At 41.9% G+C, this 20,432-nt stretch overlaps 1 protein-coding gene across 3 annotated transcripts in view; it reads right to left on the reverse strand.

The window, feature by feature from the left end:
* Positions 1-18,587, reverse strand: part of ext1c (exostoses (multiple) 1c) — a 147,498-nt gene extending 128,911 nt beyond the window's left edge. For all 3 annotated transcript variants that reach the window (XM_057827192.1, XM_057827194.1, XM_057827193.1), the window contains exon 1: positions 18,426-18,587. The gene's annotated coding sequence lies outside the window, so the exon portion shown is untranslated. The remainder of the gene's footprint in view (positions 1-18,425) is intronic.
* Between the last annotated feature and the right edge of the window lie 1,845 nt (positions 18,588-20,432).

Below are 20,432 nucleotides of genomic sequence, written 5' to 3' on the forward strand. Positions count from 1 at the left end.
ACGCTTATGTAAGTTGATACCATTGACGTCCATGGACGTCCAAAATTTTTCCCATTCATTTTCAATGGGAATTTTTTTTTTTTCCCCAAATCAACAGAAAATGACTAGATATCAATAGGACGTTTCCCCCAAATGTGCCCGATTGCATTGCTGCTTATGGAGGGTGATGCCATTGACGTCCACGGACGTCCAAACTTCCCATTAATTTCCAATGGCATTTCTTCATGTTTGTTCATTCTATTGATGCCAATGTACTTGGATTCCATTGACGCTTATGTAAGTTGATACCATTGACGTCCATGGACGTCCAAAATTTTTCCCATTCATTTTCAATGGGAAATTTTTTTTTTTCCCCAAATCAACAGAAAATGACCAGATATCAATAGGACGTGTCCCCCAAACTTCCCCAATTCCATTGAAGCTTATGGAGGGCGCCGCCATTGACGGCCACGGACGTCCAAATTTCCCAGTCATTTCTAATGGCATTTAATTATGTTTTTTCATTCTATTGATGCCAATGTACTTGGATTTCATTAACGCCTATGTAAGTTGATACCATTGACGTCAACGGACGTCCAAAATTTTTCCCATTCATTTTCAATGGGAATTTTTTTTTTTTTCCCCAAATCAACAAAAAACGACAACATATCAATAGGACGTGTCCCCCAAACTTCCCCAATTCCATTGACGCTTATGAAGGGCGCCGCCATTGACGGCCATGGACGTCCAAATTTCCCATTCATTTCTAATGGCATTTAATTGTTTTTTCATTCTATTGATGCCAATGTACTTGGATTCCATTGACGCCTATGTAAGTTGATACCATTGACGTCCATGGACGTCCAAAATTTTTCCCATTCATTTTCAATGGGAATTTTTTTTTTTTCCCAAATCAACAAAAAATGACCAGATATCAATAGGACGTGTCCCCCAAACTTCCCCAATTCCATTGATCCTTATGAAGGGTGCCGCCATTGACGGCCATGGACATCCAATTCTCCCAATCTTTTCTAATGGCTTTTACTTTGTTTAGTGCCATTGACTGGCATTATGGTCCATTCTATTGATAGACCTGAGTGGGGCTAAGATCTGTATCTCCACAGAGGAAAGACCAAGGTGTGTAATTTCTCCCGAAATTGCAGTTTCTAGTTAGATGGAAGATTCATCTGAAAAATCCACCTTTTGCCACTTTTCCAGCATCCATCCTTTTGACAGGCTGTGGGCCTTGGCAAATGCCACACGGTATTTTAATTGTCTGCACCCCGAGAGACGCTAAGGCTGTAGGTTTAGTCCATGAGTTCTATTTATTTCAAATTTATTTAAAATATTTCAGTTATTTATTTTATTTAACATATTCATGTTGATGTTCCAATTTGCAAATACAGTATGTTGTGGAAAACAAAACAAAAAATGTTCAATGGATTTTTTAAATTCATTTTTTTTAACCCATACAACTCAAAATAACACATCTTAGAGCAAAATTCCAATACCGTGAAACCGCGGTATTTTTGCTTAAGGTTATCAAACTGTCAAAATCTTATACCGGCACATGCGTAATCGTGACTTGTGAATCGTGATGCGAATTGTATCGCCAAATATGAGGCAACACACACCCCCATTGGACAACGCTAATTTAAGTAACTGTCTTGCCGATTTAAATCTTTTATCAGTTTTTTAAATTTCTATTTAGGGCTGTCAAAATTATCGCATTAACGGGCGGTAATTAATTCTTTAAATTAATCACGTTAAAATATTTGACGCAATTGACGCACAAATGCCCCGCTCAAACAGATTAAAATGACAGCAAAGTGAAATGTGTACTTGTTGTGTTTTTCGGAGTTTTATCACCCTCTGCTGGCGCTTGGGTGCGACTGATTTTATAGGCTTCAGCACCCATGAGCATTGTGTAAGTAATTATTGACATCAACAATGGCGGGCTACTATTTTATTTTTTGATTGAAAATTTTACAAATTTTATTAAAACGAAAACATTAAGAGGGGTTTTAATATAAATGTTCTATAACTTCAACTAACATTTATCTTTTAAGAACTACAAGTCTTTCTATCCATGGATCGCTTTAACAGAATGTTTACAATGGTAATGCCATCTTGTTGATTTATTGTTATAATAAATACAGTACTTATGTACTGTAGGTTGAATGTATAGATCCATCTTGTGTCTTATCATTCCATTCCAACAATAATTTACAGAAAAATATGGCATATTTTATAGATGGTTTGAATTGCGATTAAATGTGATTAATTACGATTAATTAATTTTTAAGCTGTAATTAACTCGATTAAAAATTTTAATCGTTTGACACCCCTATTTATATTTCATTATCGTTTTTTGGTTTGGTTTTTTTGCCAATGTAAAGGTGACGTTAACTACGCTGTGCAGTATTACCTTGTATTGAATTGTGCAAAACAAATACATACGGCTTTCCTAATGCCGTTTTTTATTAAATTTATTTAAAAGCTCATTAAATGAAAATGCATTTCATACAACAAATATACTTTTGTATATAAAAAAGGTGTCTCAGTCCATTTTTTAATCTTCAAAACTCACTTCGACATAGCTGTCACTCCTTATATATTTTCAGTTGCCGCCGTTCCATATTTGTCAAAGGCCATAAACAAGTCAAACAAAACAGTGTTTAGCTCCTTTGAAGTTCAAGTGGGAGTGACGTTCAATTCGCCACATAACTTAGCTTGAAAATAAATAAGTAGTATGCTTCTGCGTGTGTGTGCTGGCATCCAAACGCGGAGCGAGAGTTGTAAAAATAGACGCGAGGGATTACCGTAACAGACTGTTGTTGTCAATAATTCACATTTGCTTGATTAAATCATTGATTTCTGCTTTGGTTTAGCCATTTTCACAAATACACAAGGGAGCTGCTATGTTGCAGTCTGTCATAAAACAATGTTAAAATGAGGAAAAGCCTGTGCTTTTTTATTCCACTTTGAAGTGATAATGCCTCCTCGGAGGTGCAAATTAGCGAGGAGAGACGCACTCACGGATGCCCACAAGTACCTGGTCTAAGTAGCGGCAAAGGTCCGCGGGTCACACATCAATCACGGCCAACTATGGCAGTGAAAAGCGCTGGAGGACGAGCCACCAGCCGCAATAAATTGCACGGAGGCGTGAAGGTGGAAAGAAAAAGGGTTCAAGGTGAGGTGAGCGTTGGCAGGATTGTACATTTTGTCATACAGTGAATGCCAATAGGGCTTTTCAATTATTCATAGCAGAATATGGATTCGGGAATTGCGTCGCTTGTTCCCTTATTGTGCCCGATATGAACTCGATATTGAGCGGAAAACCGAGGTAACAACGTTTTTTGTTGTACTATTATTAAGGGTGTAACGGTACACAAAAATCTCGGTTCGGTACGTACCTTGGTTTTAAGGTCACGGTTTGGTTCATTTTCAGTACAGTAAGAAAAAAAAATGCAAAATATAAATGCGCTAGTTGTTTATTACACACCTTTGTGCTTTCAACAATAGGAACATCAGCCTATACAAAGCTAGAATTCTGCTTTGCGGCTATTTAAAGATAATCCAACAACAATTTGCCTTTCAGACCCCGCATATTGGTCCGTTTTCTTTCTGAAAGAAAGAAGAAAAAAGAAGGCCTGTGCTAAAGAGAAAAGCAATCCCAATGACAAAGATTTTAACATGTATTTTACAAATGAAACGCCTCAATGAATCTTTTTTTTTTTTTTTATGAACGGTTTTCAAAAGCTTTATTGGTGGATTTTCTCAAGTCAAAGCGCCACACAGAAATTAATAAATTTAACTGTGTAAACCGAACCCGTGTTTCGATCGAACCCAGGTTGAGAATCACTGACTCCCTCATTTATTTTTTACACATTTGAGGCTAAGCTCAGGTATTTTAATTCGAAATGAAAGTGCAATTCGGGATAGTTTGACGAAATACTCGGGAATTTTATTTTCTATTCACATTTAATGCTCTTCTGAAAGTGCAATCTAGCAAGCCTTTGTTTTATGTTTCCTAAAATTTAATTTGCAACAGTTTAAATGTCCCCAATCCGATTACTCGATTATTCAAACTATTTAACAAACTAATATATAGACTGATCGATTATTAAAATAATTGATAGCTGCAGGACAACAAATTGGACGTCTATGGCGGTCAAAATCTTCCATTAGAAAAGTGTCTCGCTGGACATCCAATTCATTTTGACTGGGTTGGACGTCTAAAGCCGTCAGTGGCACTGAAACCAGAGCATTCACAGCCAGTCTTTAGCTGACATTGATAGGTCATGTTTGTTAATTTCAGGGCATTTACAGGTTCCATCCTGTTTATGTTGAGTCACTTCTTATTCATTCAGGGACAATCTTTCGTCACATCCTTTTCAGCAACCTCAAATCAACAAGAAGTGACTTGTAAATGCCCTAAAATGAAAAGAAAATGACTTGTAAATGCCCCGAAAATCGAAAAGATTGGCAGCGAACGCTATGGTTCCCAATGACCGAGTGTTAATTCACCCCTCGCAGTCTAAATGGATTGGTTGTCTAGCGCCGTCAATGGCAGCCATTGAGTTTAGTGCTGCAACGATTAATCGATTAATTCGAGTATTCGATAAGAAAAAAATATTCAAATTAAATTTTGTTGCTTCGAGTATTCGTTTAATTAAAGTGGCATTGCAATGGTTTATTTCGAAAGTGTTTACATTTAGTTTTATAGATAAGGGTGGAAACACTGCCCTCTGGTCTGCCTCACTTTACATGGCTGAATCCAACTGCACCTTGTTAAGACCAACGTAAGCTAAGTTTTTGTTTGGGCTAATGTTTTTTAATGCATTCGTAATTTAGTTAAAAGGTATATTTAGTCTTTTTTTTGTGGGAATATGAGTCCAAACCATTTGTTAGGAGCATTGTTTAAAAAAAGAAAAAAAGTTAGTATTTTATAGCATTTAAGCTAGCGGACTTCTGCTCTGTAAGTTAAACAACAAAAGAACAATTGGCTATTTTTTTATACCGTTTGAGGCTCATCCCAGGTATTTTAACTTTTCATGTTCCTTATCCGATTACGCGATTATTCGAACTAACTAGTTCATCGATTAATCGACTACTAAAATAATCGATAGCTGCAGCCCTAATTGAGTTAACAGAGACATTATTCTAGTGGAAGAGTTTCATAGTGTCATATTTGTGTGTGTCTCAGTTCTTTTTCTTTCCTTTATGCAGCACCTGATTGAGCCAGATTGGCGGGGTAATGTGACACACCTGTGCTTGATTAGGAAAGCTCAGTATTTAAGGAAGCTTGTCACCATCTGCAAGTGTCGGACTATTGCTTGCTATTTGCCTTGCTTACCGCCTGTGTGTTCATCGTCATCCTTCGAGTTTCCCGACGTTCTACGGTCGTATTCTGGTTTGGTCATCTTTACTTTAGTGCTCTTTTGGGCTTTGTAGTCAGATTCTTGTACTGTGTTATATTCATGCATTCTAGCGTGCTCTCTTAGTTGTACTTTGTTAAACTCGCATTTTTCGCGTGCTCCCTTTGTTGTATTTTATTATATCCGCGTTTATTCGCGTGCTCCCTTTGTTGTATTTTATTATATCCGCGTTTATTGGCGTGCTCCCTTTGTTGTATTTTATTATATCCGCGTTTATTGGCGTGCTCTCTCAGTTCTACTCGCATTTTGGCGTGCTCCCTTTTGTTGTACTTATTAAATACAAACATTAGCTCTACCATATGATCAGTCAACACGAGCAATCCATACGCAAATTAGTGGATGTGATCGGCTCGCTCACCACAAGAGTTGCGAATATGGCTTCGCCTGTAAAGCCCGGTGGTATAATTGACGCTGCTGCGGCGCCCGATCTACCCGCCCCGCCCCCGATGAGCCCGTCGGCTTCTTTTCGGGAGCCGATGTTGCCACACCCTCATCGTTATGAGGGAGAGCCAGGTGCTTGCCGACAGTTTTTGCATCAGTGCTCCCTAATTTTTGACCAGCAGCCTTGTACGTTTGCGAGTGACAGATCCCGTGTAGCTTATGTAATGAGTCTCCTCGCCGGTAAAGCGGCTACATGGGCCATGGCGGTAAGCAACACAAGGCCCGCGATCCGTAATTCTTTTGAAACTTTTGAGACTGAGTTTGTAAGAGTTTTTGATCATCCAGTTAGAGGCAAGGAGGCAGCCAGCCGCCTGTTGGATTTTTTTCAGGGCGATCTAACTGTTGCAGACTACTCTATTCAGTTTCGCATTTTGGCCGCTGAGTGCGGTTTTGGGGAAGCGGCGCTGTGTGGGATTTTTCGGCGTGGGCTGTCTTCTGCGGTGAAGGACGAGTTGGCGGTTCGGGATGATTCATCGAATCTGGAAGACCTGATTTCTTTGTCCGTGCTTTTGGACAATCGCCTGAAAGCGCGTGAGAGGGAACGTGCCATGGAGCCTCGGAGACGTCGTTGGTCATCGCCGCGGAGCGGTCCGACTGCGGTCCGTGGGGACAGCTTCGTCAAACCGCCGTTCGTTTCTACGCCGACGCGGAGTCCGGTCCCGATAGGAGGGGAGCCTACACAACTCGGTGGCGGGCGCCTTTCTGCTGCGGAGCGACGGAGGCGGTTGGAGGCAGGCTTGTGTCTTTATTGTGGCTCGCCGGGGCACCATATCGCCGCCTGTGACGCTTTCCCTTCGCGTCTATCTGGATCTTCGGTCCCAGGGGTTCCCCTTGCCCGAGGGGGGCCGAGGTTCGTACATGACAGTAATCAGTCAAGTGAATTGCCCCGCGACGTGATAAAGGAACCCAGCGAACCCCAAGGTGTTATGAGACTGCAACTGCCGGGTGAATTGTCACACGGTGGGGTTAATATTAAGTTTTCTGCTCTAATCGATTCGGGGGCTGATGATTGTTTTGTTGACCAGAGTGTTGTGGACGCTCTTAAATGTACATTAATAAGACTCGCTAGGCCCAAACGGGTTTTAGATCTCGATGGGCGACCCCTGGCGGACGTGAGGTTTATTACGCCTCCGCTCAAAACAAAACTGTCCGGAAATCATTTTGAGGTCCGTAGCTTTTTGGTAATGCCGTGTAAATCTGCTCCAGTAGTGCTGGGGCTCCCCTGGTTGAAAGTACATAACCCCAATATTGACTGGGCTAAAACGCAAATAGTAACTTGGAGTACTTTTTGTTATGCACACTGTTTACGGTCGGCGTGTCTGCTTCCCAGTCATGCACACACTGCTACAGAGTCAGTTAATTTGGACAATGTTCCTTCTGATTATCATGATCTCAAGCGCGTTTTTAGTGAAGAGCATGCTAAAACCTTACCGCCGCACCGCCCTTACGACTGTGCCATTAACTTGCAGCCCAATGCCACGCTGCCCAACTCAAGGTTATACCAGGTCTCTAAACCAGAGCAGGAGGCAATGAGGGAATACATCTCCTCTTCCTTGGCTGCTGGCCTTATTCGCCCTTCATCTTCTCCGTTGGGAGCGGGGTTTTTCTTTGTTGGCAAAAAAGATGGGGGTCTTAGGCCGTGCATTGACTACCAGGGTCTCAATGACATTACTATTAAAAACAAATACCCGCTACCGTTGTTAGATTCAGCTTTCGCCCCATTGAAATCAGCCACCATTTTCACAAAATTAGATTTGCGCAGTGCTTACCACTTGGTCCGGATTCGTGAGGGAGATGAGTGGAAAACCGCTTTTAAAACCCCGCTCGGGCATTTTGAGTACCTTGTTATGCCTTTCGGCCTCACAAATGCACCTGCCGTGTTCCAGAGTCTCATAAACGATGTACTGCGTGACATGTTGAACATATTCTGTTTCGTATATCTGGATGATATTTTAATATTCTCAAGAAGCCTGCAAGAACATCGGCAACATGTTCGCCTTGTTCTCCAAAGACTTCTGGAAAACCGATTGTTTGTCAAGGCAGAGAAGTGCGAATTTCACCGAGTTTCAATACAGTTTCTGGGGTTCATTGTGGAAAAGGGACAGCTCAGGCCCGATCCCGCTAAAATCCAGGCAGTGGCCGAGTGGCCAACTCCGACATCGCGTAAGCAATTACAAAGATTTCTCGGGTTCGCCAACTTTTATAGACGTTTCATCCGTAATTATAGCATGAGGGCCGAACCTCTTACTAGGCTGACCTCTAACAAACAGCCATTTATGTGGTCATCGGTGGCAGAGGCCGCATTTGTAGGCCTAAAACGAGCGTTTACGAGTTCACCTGTCCTGGTCCATGCTGATGCTAATCTTCCTTTTGTGGTCGAGGTTGACGCATCGAGTTCCGGAGTGGGGGCCATCCTGTCCCAGAGGTCTTCGGTCGACCAGAAACTGCACCCCTGCGCTTTCTACTCCCGCCGCCTCAGCCCGGCGGAAGCGAACTATGATGTCGGCAACAGGGAGCTGCTCGCCATTGTGCAGGCTTTGCAAGAATGGAGGCACTGGTTGGAGGGGACAGAAGAGCCGTTCCAGATACTCACGGACCACAAAAACTTGGAGTACCTTCGGGCAGCCAGGCGCCTCAACTCTCGTCAGGCCCGTTGGTCATTGTTCCTGACCCGCTTTAACTACATTATTACTTACCGTCCAGGGTCAAGGAATGGGAAGCCCGATGCACTCTCGAGGATCCATGAGCCAGTGGAGGAAGGGCCTTCCGACGAGCCGGTCGTTCCTGACAACCTGATTGTAGGGACACTACGGTGGGAGATCGAACGTCTGGTGGAGGAGGCCCTGCGGGGTGTAACTGTGCCTGGAGGCTGCCCCACGGGCAAGTTATTCGTTCCAGATGCTCAACGTGCAGGAGTGCTGAAGTGGGGTCACGTTTCCAAGTTCGCCTGCCACCCGGGTGTGTCCCGCACGTTCTTCCTCATTTCACAGAGGTTTTGGTGGCCGGGTATGCGCAAGGACGTCATGGACTATGTTGCTGCTTGTACCATCTGCGCTCGAGGCAAGGCGGTTCACCGCCCTCCAGCTGGATTGCTGCATCCACTGCCTGTCCCATCTCGCCCTTGGTCCCATGTGGCACTGGACTTCGTCACTGGACTCCCGCGATCAAAGGGTCATTCTGTCATCTTGACCGTCGTGGACCGGTTCTCAAAGATGGCGCATTTCATCGCACTCCCCAAGTTGCCCTCTGCTTTGGAGACTGCTGACCTGTTGGTGGCGCACGTATTCCGGAGTCATGGCATTCCGAGTGACCTTGTCTCCGATAGGGGGCCACAATTCGTGTCGAAAGTTTGGGGAGCGTTCTGCAAGGCCTTGGGGGCCACGTCGAGCCGGTCTTCCGGTTATCACCCACAGTCGAATGGACAGACTGAACGGGTCAACCAGGAGCTGGAGGCCGCCCTTCGCTGTGTTTGTCAGCTGCATCCGGCCTCCTGGTCATCACATCTCCCGTGGGTGGAGTATGCCCACAACACCCTCATTTGCTCAGCCACTGGGAGGTCGCCATTCATGACCGCGTACGGGTTCCAACCCCCGTTGTTTCCGTCGCAAGAAGCGGAGGTAGTTGTGCCGTCTGTCCAGGTCCACCTGCGGAGGGCCCATAGAGTCTGGAGGAACGCAAGGGATGCACTCGTCCGCACGGCAGCCCGCAACCGCCAGATTGCTGACCGCCACAGAAGGCCTGCTCCGGTCTATCGTCCGGGCCAGATGGTCTGGCTGTCGTCACGAGATTTGCACCTCGCTGGGACTTCTAAGAAGCTGAGCCCGAGATACGTCGGTCCGTTCGCTGTGGATGCTGTGGTGAATCCGGTCTCTGTCAGGCTGAAGCTTCCGAGCTCCATGAAGGTCCACCCGGTTTTCCACGTCTCCCTGCTCAAGCCGGTCTCCACCAGTCCCTTGAACCCCCCGCCAGTGCCTCCTCCTGCTCCTCGTGTGGTCGACGGTGGGCCAGTGTATACGGTGCGTTCCATTCTCGATTCTAGGAGGCGGGGTAGGGGGGTGCAGTACCTGGTCGACTGGGAAGGTTATGGCCCGGAGGAACGCCAATGGGTCCCCCGCTCCTGGATCCTCGATCCGTCGCTGCTGCGGGATTTCCACTCCCTTCATCCCGCGAAACCAGGTGGTCCGCCAGGGGGCGTCCGTTGAGGGGGGGGTTCTGTCATATTTGTGTGTGTCTCAGTTCTTTTTCTTTCCTTTATGCAGCACCTGATTGAGCCAGATTGGCGGGGTAATGTGACACACCTGTGCTTGATTAGGAAAGCTCAGTATTTAAGGAAGCTTGTCACCATCTGCAAGTGTCGGACTATTGCTTGCTATTTGCCTTGCTTACCGCCTGTGTGTTCATCGTCATCCTTCGAGTTTCCCGACGTTCTACGGTCGTATTCTGGTTTGGTCATCTTTACTTTAGTGCTCTTTTGGGCTTTGTAGTCAGATTCTTGTACTGTGTTATATTCATGCATTCTAGCGTGCTCTCTTAGTTGTACTTTGTTAAACTCGCATTTTTCGCGTGCTCCCTTTGTTGTATTTTATTATATCCGCGTTTATTCGCGTGCTCCCTTTGTTGTATTTTATTATATCCGCGTTTATTGGCGTGCTCCCTTTGTTGTATTTTATTATATCCGCGTTTATTGGCGTGCTCTCTCAGTTCTACTCGCATTTTGGCGTGCTCCCTTTTGTTGTACTTATTAAATACAAACATTAGCTCTACCTGATCTCCTTGTCTGTTTTTGGGATCCACATCAACGGCTTGCCGTTCATAACACATAGCAACTTTTTAAAAACGATTATCGATTCTTGGTAGAAGCATATCGATAATCTTTTAGGATACATAGTATCACGAGATATCACAAACATTTCAATATTTTGTCACACTATTAATTCATTCACTCACAGTATGACTCAAAGTCTACTGTTGTTGTCTGTAGGTGACTTTGCGTCAGACGAAAGTCCATTTAAAGACACATCTGGTACTTTGTTTTTACTGGCTACGAAGTGCCGACTTATTACTTTGGCGAAATGAGGTGTAGAGAGGAAAAACACAAATCTTGCGGCCAAGCTAGGCTAAAATTAAACGCTGTGATTAAAGGCCTTAGATGTGACAGTAGTGCACGGAACCAGAGGAGAACCGGAGCGAGTAATTGCAGAGGTGCCCAAATTGATAGGCTATGTAAATGCAGCATAGAATATGTCTTACAAGATCAAAAGTACTTGTGCAGATTGCTGATTTGCAGCGAATTATGGTCCCTTCTGAGGTCAAAGAGACATAAAGGAGGATTCCAACTAGAGGTGGGAACCTCTAGGTACCTCACGATAGGATACGATTTGCGATACAAGGCTCACGATAACGATCTCACGATATGGAGATACAACAATTATCAATACGTGGGTCAGGAAATTATTCAAGGATATTCTACAAAACACCTATAAATCAGAAAAACAAGTTAGTTCTATTGTTTATCACTAGTATATATCCAATCCATTTCAACTTGGACGGATTGGGCATCTATGGCCGTCGGTGGGAGCCAGTGCAAGGCATTTTATGTCATTACCGATTGAGGGGGAATGGTATCTTTTCCCATATTTACCGATCAACTGTTTGTGTTACTCTAACACACTTAATAAAATCAAACAGGGAATATAATCTTTTCTTGTATTTACTGTTTGACTGTTTGTATTACTCCAACACACCCAATATAAAACAAATAGCACTCATACCATAGTTTAATTAAGGGAAAACAAGCAAACTATCTTTGCCATAGGGCATAAGAGATACATGATGCATTCTTATCATGGAAGCCCATCATGAGCGTCATTCAACTGACTGAGCAAGATTGACGCTGACGAGGCAAGACTCCCGCAATCAGTTCTCCCGCACAGTCCAGATCAAATGGCGGGAAGTCCCGTCCCAACACAAGGAACGCCGGAGAACACCCGATACCCAACTGATAACACGACTGATAAGACTCCTAGAGCCCCTTTGACGCTGAGGTGGCAAAATCCACAACCCTCGTTGCCCTGACAACAGAATCGTCCTGTCCAATCCACAAACAGACAATAATCCTTAACAACGCCCAAACACACTCTTCTTCTGCCCACAGCCCGCCGCGCGAGAGCCTTCAAAAAGACAATGTTTAACTAATCGTTGTCATTTTTCTCAGGAACCTTTTGTTGACTTGTGATATGGTGACCTTGGAACAAGTCTGCCTCCTCGCCTGTTTCTTTTTCGCCTTGCTGGTTGATCGCTGTCGACCTGAATAAATTGTTAACTTGTGCTTCGAAGCCTTTTTCCAGCTTTCAAAATTGAGTCAGTTCAAGAGGTTAAGATGAAGGAGTTTGGCATTTTGGCCGCGTCCCCTCTTGCCATCCCTGAAGGCCGGTTGATGGGTGCGCGGGTGGTCCCGATCCAGAGGGGCGGGGGCGATGGCTCCTTTTGCTGGGCTGCTGGAGGATAACCCCATGGCCACCCCCCTTCCCTGGGGTGGCTGGGTGGGGGCTGTTGCCCTGGGTTGGCGCCCGCGTGGCGTCTCCGCTCGTCTGTGTCGCTGTTGCGCGCCTGGTGGGGCTCGCGTGCGGCTGGATGTGATGGGGCGCACTCGGGTGGAGGATCCCGGTGCTGGGATTGGCGATTGGGCGGCGTAGGGTCGGTCGTCAACGGGCTTACACTCACAAGGGATTCACACGATTACTGGGTTCTAGATCACAGAGCTGATTTGTGTACACTCTACCCCTTTCAATCACTTAACTTATAGACTCCCCCACCCCCTTCCCCCTCTTTCCCTGGTCAACAGGCCCCCCACATGGTGTCAACCGGAAATACATCTAGCTGACGATAGCATCAACATATTAGAAGTGTAGACGTTCAATGTATTTCTTGTTGTAATTTGTGTAAGAACATAAATACTGGTCGCCGTTGATGAATTGCAAACCAACGAACGAGGGATGCAGCTATCAATTATTTAAGTAATCGATTAATCTATAAATCACTTAGTTCAAATAATCGAGTCATCGGATCGAATAACGAATGCACAAACAAACATATTAACTCAAACAAAAACATACCTTATGTTGGTCTTAACAGGGTGCAGCTGGATTCAGCCATGTCAGACGAGTTATGTCATGGTCACTGTTACCACTAGAGGGCAGTGTAACCATACAAATCAATAAAACTAAATGCAAACACTTTCAAAACAAAACATTACAACGCCACCCTTAATTAGACGAATCCTCGAAGCAGTGAAGTTGGATTTGAAGCTTTTTTCAAAGCGAATTACTCGAGTTAATCGTTGAAGCACTACATCGAACTATAAATCTGGGTTTTACTTCCAAATCTTATAACACATATTTTGAGTAATATCAAAGACTTAAGGGCGAATTAATTACTAAAATATATTATTTGCCATGATTAATTGCTATTAGTCAAGCAACGAATCATGCAGTTTCGCTTGTTTTTGATTACAAACACAGCTTGTAACACATATTTACTTGAATAAAATTGTGAAATTAAGGTAAATACAGGAAAATATTATCTATTTGGGACTAAAAACATGACTACCGAATTAGCTCCCTTTGACGGTGATGGACGTCCAACCAGCAATCGACGTCTATCAGCGTCAACGCCACTTAAACCCAATCTTACACTACCAGCCAACTGCTCTCCCGAATATCTTCTTCTTCTCATCCTAATTAAAAGCTGAGCTTAATGAATGAACTCCCCACAATACGCTACCCTTCAACGTTAATTAACGCAACGTACAAGCCTTGCAAAAAACAATCTCCAAGATGTCACCACCACCTCTGCGACTCAATGAAACCGTCAATCTTAACGCGGTGGATGAAACAGAGTCAGAACAACTGCGCAGCTGGCTCAAGTAGGATTTCTCTTGAAAATCTGCTCCGAGCAGAGTTCATAAAAGATGCAAGTCATCTCATGTGTACAGCCGTGCTTAATTAGACTGACCTACAAACAATCAGACCTTGACATCAGTCGAAAAATAAACAGGGAGTCAATGGAAAAAATAGTCCAAAAAATGAAAGCTGCATCGACTCTGAACTTGACCTTAACCATAAAAGATCAAAATGTCTATATTAGGGAACACCTGCAATACAAGTCTTTTTTTTTTTACCACAAGGGAAGGGGTGTTACAAAACATCATACGGGTGTAAAATTCCCATTAAGATGACGAGTTGTCGTATCCGAAGAGACGTGTCATCAATCAAAGGAAATCCGTGCAAAGGCGGGCTGTCAGGATCCGCCTTTCCCACGAGAGGCCTTCAGCTTGATTCCACAGAACGAGGGGCTTTATTCCAAGAAAGAGTCTTTTTTTTTTTTTTTTTAGTTTGAATTAGATGCCAAATATGATTAAGGCAAATTCTATGTTTCTTTAAGATGACGCTCTTCCATTTAATATACTCTTCAAAATGGAGTGCTGTTCTCATAGGCATTAAGGGTTGTCACAAATTATTATTCTGATGATTGGGGAATATATATATACAGAGAGGCCTGTAATTGTCAACATGGGTAAACCTCAACAATGAGAGACAGAATGTGGGGGGGAAAAAAAAAAAAAGAAAATCACATTGTTTGATTTTTAAAGAATTTATTTGCAAATCATGGTGGAAAATAAGTATTTGGTCAATACCAAAAGTTAATCTCAATACTTTGTTATGTACCCTTTGTTGGCAATAACGGAGGCCAAAAGTTTTCTGCAACTCTTCACAAGCTTTTCACACATTGTTGCTGGTATTTTGGCCCATTCCTCCATGCAGATCTCCTCTAGAGCAGTGATGTTTTGGGGCTGGCGTTGGGCAACAAGGACTTTCAACTCCCTCCACAGATTTTCTCTGGGGTTGAGATCTGGAGACTGGCTAGGCCACTCCAGGACCTTGAAATGCTCCTTACGAAGCCACTCCTTTGTTGCCCTGGCTGTGTATTTGGGATCACTGTCATGCTGAAAGACCCAGCCACGTCTCATCTTCAATGCCCTTGCTGATGGAAGGAGATTTTCACTCAAAATCTCTCGATACATGGCGCCATTCATTCTTTCCTTTACACACATCTGTCGTCCTAGTCCCTTTTCAGAAAAACGGCCCCAAAGCATAATGTTTCCACCCCCATGCTTCACAGTGGGTATGGTGTTCTTCGGATGCAATTCAGTATTCTTTCTCCTCCAAACACGTGAACCTGTGTTTCTACCAAAATGTTCTATTTTGGTTTCATCTGACCATAACACATTCTCCCAGTCCTCTTCTGGATCATCCAAATGCTCTCAAGCGAACTGCAGACGGGCCTGGACGTGTACTGGCTTCAGCAGGGGGACACGTCTGGCAGTGCAGGATTTGAGTCCCTGGCGGCACAATGCGTTACTGATAGTAGCCTTTGTTACTGTGGTCCCAGCTCTCTGTAGGTCATTCACTAGGTCCCCCCATGTGGTTCTGGGATTTTTGCTCACCGGTCTTGTTATCATTTTGACGCCACGGGGTGAGATCTTGCATGGAGCCCCAGATGGAGAGAGATTATCAGTGGTCTTGTATGTCTTCCATTTGCTAATAATTGCTCCCACAGTTGATTTCTTTACACCAAGCGTTTTACCAATTGCAGATTCAGTCTTCCCAGCCTGGTGCATGTCTACAATTTTGTCTCTAGTGTCCTTCGACAGCTCTTTGTTCTTGGCCATAGTGGAGTTTGGAGTGTGACTGACTGAGTTTGTGGACACGTGTCTTTTATACCGATAATGAGTTAAAACAGCTGCCATTAATACTGGTAACGAGTGGAGCCGCGTTAGACCTCGCTAGAAGAAGTTAGACCTCGTTGACAGCCAGAAATCTTGCTTGTTTGTAGGTGACCAAATACTTATTTTCCACTGTAATTTGGAAATAAATTATTTAAAAATCAAACAATGTGAGTTTCTGTTTTTTCCCCACATTCTGTCTCTCATGGTTGAGGTTTACCCATGCTGACAATTACAGGCCTCTCTAATCTTTTCAAGTAGGAGAACTTGCACAATTGGTGGTTGACTAAATACTTATTTGCCCCACTGTATATGTGTGTATGTATATATATATATATATATATATATATATATATATATATACACACACACACACACACTCACACACACACACACAGTATATATATAGAAAGTCCGCAAACAGTTTGCTGAAATCATGTCAACAAAGCACATGGATTACTGGAACCATGTCCTATGGTCTGATGAGACGGGCAGGCTTTCTTGTGTACAGTCTTCAGAAGAGGCTTCCTCCTGGGGTGACAGCCATGCACACCAATTTGATGTAGCATGCAGCCTATGGTCTGAGCATTAACAGGCTGACCCCCCACCTCTTCTATCGCTGCAGGAATGCTGAGAGCAGTCCTGTAACAAGTCACATGACATTTTGGAGGGAAAATGACAAGCAGTACTCAATTTGGACATTTGGGGATGTACGTTTTTTCAAAGCGGTGTACTCACTTTTGTTGCCAGGGGTTTAGATATTAATGGCTATATTTTGAGTTATTTTGAGGGGAAAATAAATGAATTCTATTGTATAAGCTGCACAAAAGACTACTTTTTTGTGTCAAAGTGTCATTTTGTCAGTGTTGTCCCATGAAAAGATGCAGAAATGCGAGGGGTGTACTCACTTTTGTGATACACTGTAAGTTTTGTTTGAGCTAATGTTTTTTTTATTGCTTTTGCAATGTGGTTTATAGGTATATTTAGCTGTTTTTTTGGGTGGGAATATGTGTTTGGGCCATTTGTTAAGAGCATTGTATGAAGAAAAAAAAGTTGGCTTTTTATAGCATTTAAGCTAGTGGACTTTTACAATGTAAGTTAGCCAATTGTTCTTTTGTTGTACGTCGATCCTCATTTAATTTACAGTATTTTTTTTTAATACTGTTTGGGGCTCAGCTCAGGTATTTTAATTTTTCATGTTCCTCACCCGATTACACGATTATTCGAACTAACTCCGTAGTTTATCGATTAATTGGCGACTAAAATAACCGATAGTTGCAACCCTAGTATACTGTATACATACATTAACATTTTTGCATGGGAAGAAAATACTTATACGATTTACTTGTAAATTTTTAAGCAAGTACTTTCACTTAAGTACATTTTTGCACCTATATCTTCACTTTTGGTTAAGTTTTTAAAAAGTCATTACTTTACCACTGCTCAAAACCCATCTATTCAAATGATCATACCCAACTTGACCTCTATTCTGCGCCGTGCTACATCTTTTTAATTTTTGCTTTTTGTCGGCCTTTATTTATGTCAACTTTTATTTGTTCTTCTCACAGTGACCTTGGGTGTTCAGAAAGGTGCTTTGAAATAAAATGCATTATCATTATTATTACTTTAGCAAGCTTAGAACTAGTGCAACGATAAATCGATTAACTTGAGTATTCGATTAGAAAAAAAGATTCAAATTAGATTTTGCTGCTTCGAGTATTCGTTTAAATAAAGTGCTGTTGTAATGGTTTCTTTTGAAAGTGTTAGTTTTATTGAGTTGGGTGGATTCACTGCCCCCTAGTCAGCCTCATGTTACAGGCCAGCTGCTCCCTGTTAAGGCCAATATAAGCAGGGTTTTTGTTTGAACTAATGTTTTTTTCATGTAGTTGTAATTTAGTTTATAGGTATATTCAGCTGTTTTTTGTGGGAGCATGCGTCTGAATCATTTGTTAAGAGCATTGTGAAAAAAACGAATAAATAAAATAACTAGCATATTATAGCATTTAATTTAGCGGACTTTTGCTATGTAAGTTAGCCAATTGATCTTTTTCTCCTACCGTTTGAGGCTCTCAGCTCAGGCATTTAAATTTTTCATGTTCCTTATCCGATTACTCGATTATTCGAGCTAACTAATTCATCGATTAATCGACTACTAAAATAATCGATAGCTGCAGCCCTACTTAGAACAAATAAGCCTTTTTAAAGACCCCGCTTTGTGAAAGTCTCTGAGGTTGAAGTTTGCATGACCATGTATGTTTGTTCATTTTACTAAGGACAGGTCACCATTTTCAGCTGATAAGCCACATTACAAAATAGTATAAGAACAAACAAATATAGGCATGCATTTCCTTTCAATTTTTGTGCTTAGTTATCACTCAATACAGGTGACCCATCAAGTGCCTAATAGTACACTAATAACACTGTTTGAAAGCTGACTTAAACCCAGGTAGCAATAGCAAGTCCACTCTACCCAGAACCAAACCGATCTGCAACCCCCTCCCCAAAAATATGATTCCAGCCAAAAATGCTTGCTGTGTGCACAACACAAGCTCCCATTTCGAGCATCTTGAAAGCACACAGCTGCAGCTCCATCCACCAGTTACGTGCACGATTAAAAACAGCAAGGTGTTGTCCTGCACTTTCCAGTAAAATAAAAAATAAAAATAAACAAATACTCATGCATAATTATATTTCACGATGCTGCTGTAAACAATACATTGTTTTGACAGAAATCCCACAGCACTTCCTCAAACACACGTACGGTCCGGCGCGAGTCTTACCGGATAGCGAACCGAGCTCTAGTGGGTCGTTTTCCTTTTCACGCCACGTCCGAACATTTGACCATGAATTCAGCACACGAACGCGGCTCCCTTGATCGGGGTATGAATGGACGGGATGAGCTTGAAATGATCCATTTTCCACATCCACTACCGGAGCCATTGGCGTCCCGCCCCCGGGCGCCTCTGATTGGTCCAGACGCTCCCCCGACGTCTTGGCTGTACACGGACAAAAAATACTCCGAACACCGCTGGATTCGACCACGAGTTGAGGGATTTATGACCCAATTACGCTGGAGTAGAAAACAATTAAGTTGTTTATCCAGCTTAATGTTATATGAGTAAGACTGCGTAAAAATAAGTCTAGTAAGCGACAATTGTGTGCATAAATTTATAGATAAACACATAATGACATTAAAATAAAATGATGAGTTTATAATTCTTATTCTAGGATAACAAAACATTTTGAAATGAGCAGTAAGTACTTCATAATTTGACAATGGCAATTATAGTGTGAATATTTTCAGTTCCTAAATGTAAAACAATCCTGTATTTACTTTAGTTATTTTATTTGTTTATTTTTTTAAAAGGTAAAAACTACAAACATTTCGTTATTTTAGTCAAGTTTTAATTTTCATTTTTTTGAAGAAAAACAACGGGAAAAATTTTAAATGTACTGTACTCTTTTATTTATATAATTATTTTTTAAATATATACTAAAATGTTTCATTTGTTTACTAAATAATAATACAAATGAAATTGGGGGGGGGGGGGGGGGGGGTCAGTAGTCAGTAGTAGAACAGCCAGAAATTTTACTCAAGTAACAGTAGCATTACTTCTAAAAAATATTACTCAGGTAAAAAAAGGAAAAGCAGTCACCCAAAAGTTTAAATCAAATTTTAATTTTTCATTTTTAAAGGAAAAAACAAAAAGGAGAAAAAAAAACAGTTAAAAAAAAAAGAAGAAGAAGAATTAATATTTAATTTAAAAAATACAAAATTAAATAAAAAAAATAGTAATATTGTTTTATAACAAAAAATCAAAACTTTTTTTTTTTTAAACAACAACGTGGAAAACAGTAAATTTACTCTTTTATTTATTTACATTTTTAATTCATAAAACAAAAACTAAAATATGTTTAATTCTGTTTATATATAACATTTATATTTTAAAAAAAAAAAAAAAAAAAGGGGGGGGGGGGCAGGGGGCAGTATTCAGTAGTAGAGTGGCCAAAAATTTTACTCAAGTAAAAGTAATGTTACTTCTAAATAATATTACTCAAGTAAAACTAAAAGTAGTCATCCAAAAATTTACTGAAGTACAAGTAAAAAAAAAAAAAATCGTTGAAAAGAATATTCAAGTAGTAAGTAATATTGTGAGAAACCGCTTTAAATGTCTGTTTATTTTGATTTTTTTTAATAGTAGCACTTTTTTTTTCCCAAGCACAACTTAATATATATGAACTGTTGGTATTATACTGTACTATAATCTATGATATGACCATATTAGCCCAAAAGATGGCACAAAAATTATCAAATTCACATCAGAACACTATGGAACATCACCCGTCCAAGGAGCGCGAGTGCCCTTTAGTGGAGAATAAACATTGTTACCTCTGATTGGTATAATAGAGTCATGTGGTTATTGTTGCAACGTCTCATTGGTGAAACAGAGTCAGCCGCTCTTGGCATCTCTGGCAAAAATAAAACGTAGACTAAGAAGAAAAAATGTAACGACACCAGTGTAGCCCAAAGTCTGTGTGAGAGTAATGGTTCTTGTTTATAAAGGTACTCAAGTAAAAAGTACTGCATGGTAAAACTATTCTAAGTACTACATTTTCTCAAAAAGTTACTCTAGTAAGTATAACAGAGTAAATGTAACGTATCTACCTCTGGGGGTCAGTCAGTTTTCTACGTGTTTCAGACTGCTTCACTGGGAACTCCAAGCTTGGACAAAAGGCTAACTCATTGGCTGCCATTACGAGTGAAAGACGTCCAATAATTTGGACGC

This window comes from Corythoichthys intestinalis, chromosome 22 (genome assembly GCF_030265065.1).
Source record: "Corythoichthys intestinalis isolate RoL2023-P3 chromosome 22, ASM3026506v1, whole genome shotgun sequence".
Classification (NCBI taxonomy): Eukaryota; Metazoa; Chordata; class Actinopteri; order Syngnathiformes; family Syngnathidae; genus Corythoichthys; species Corythoichthys intestinalis.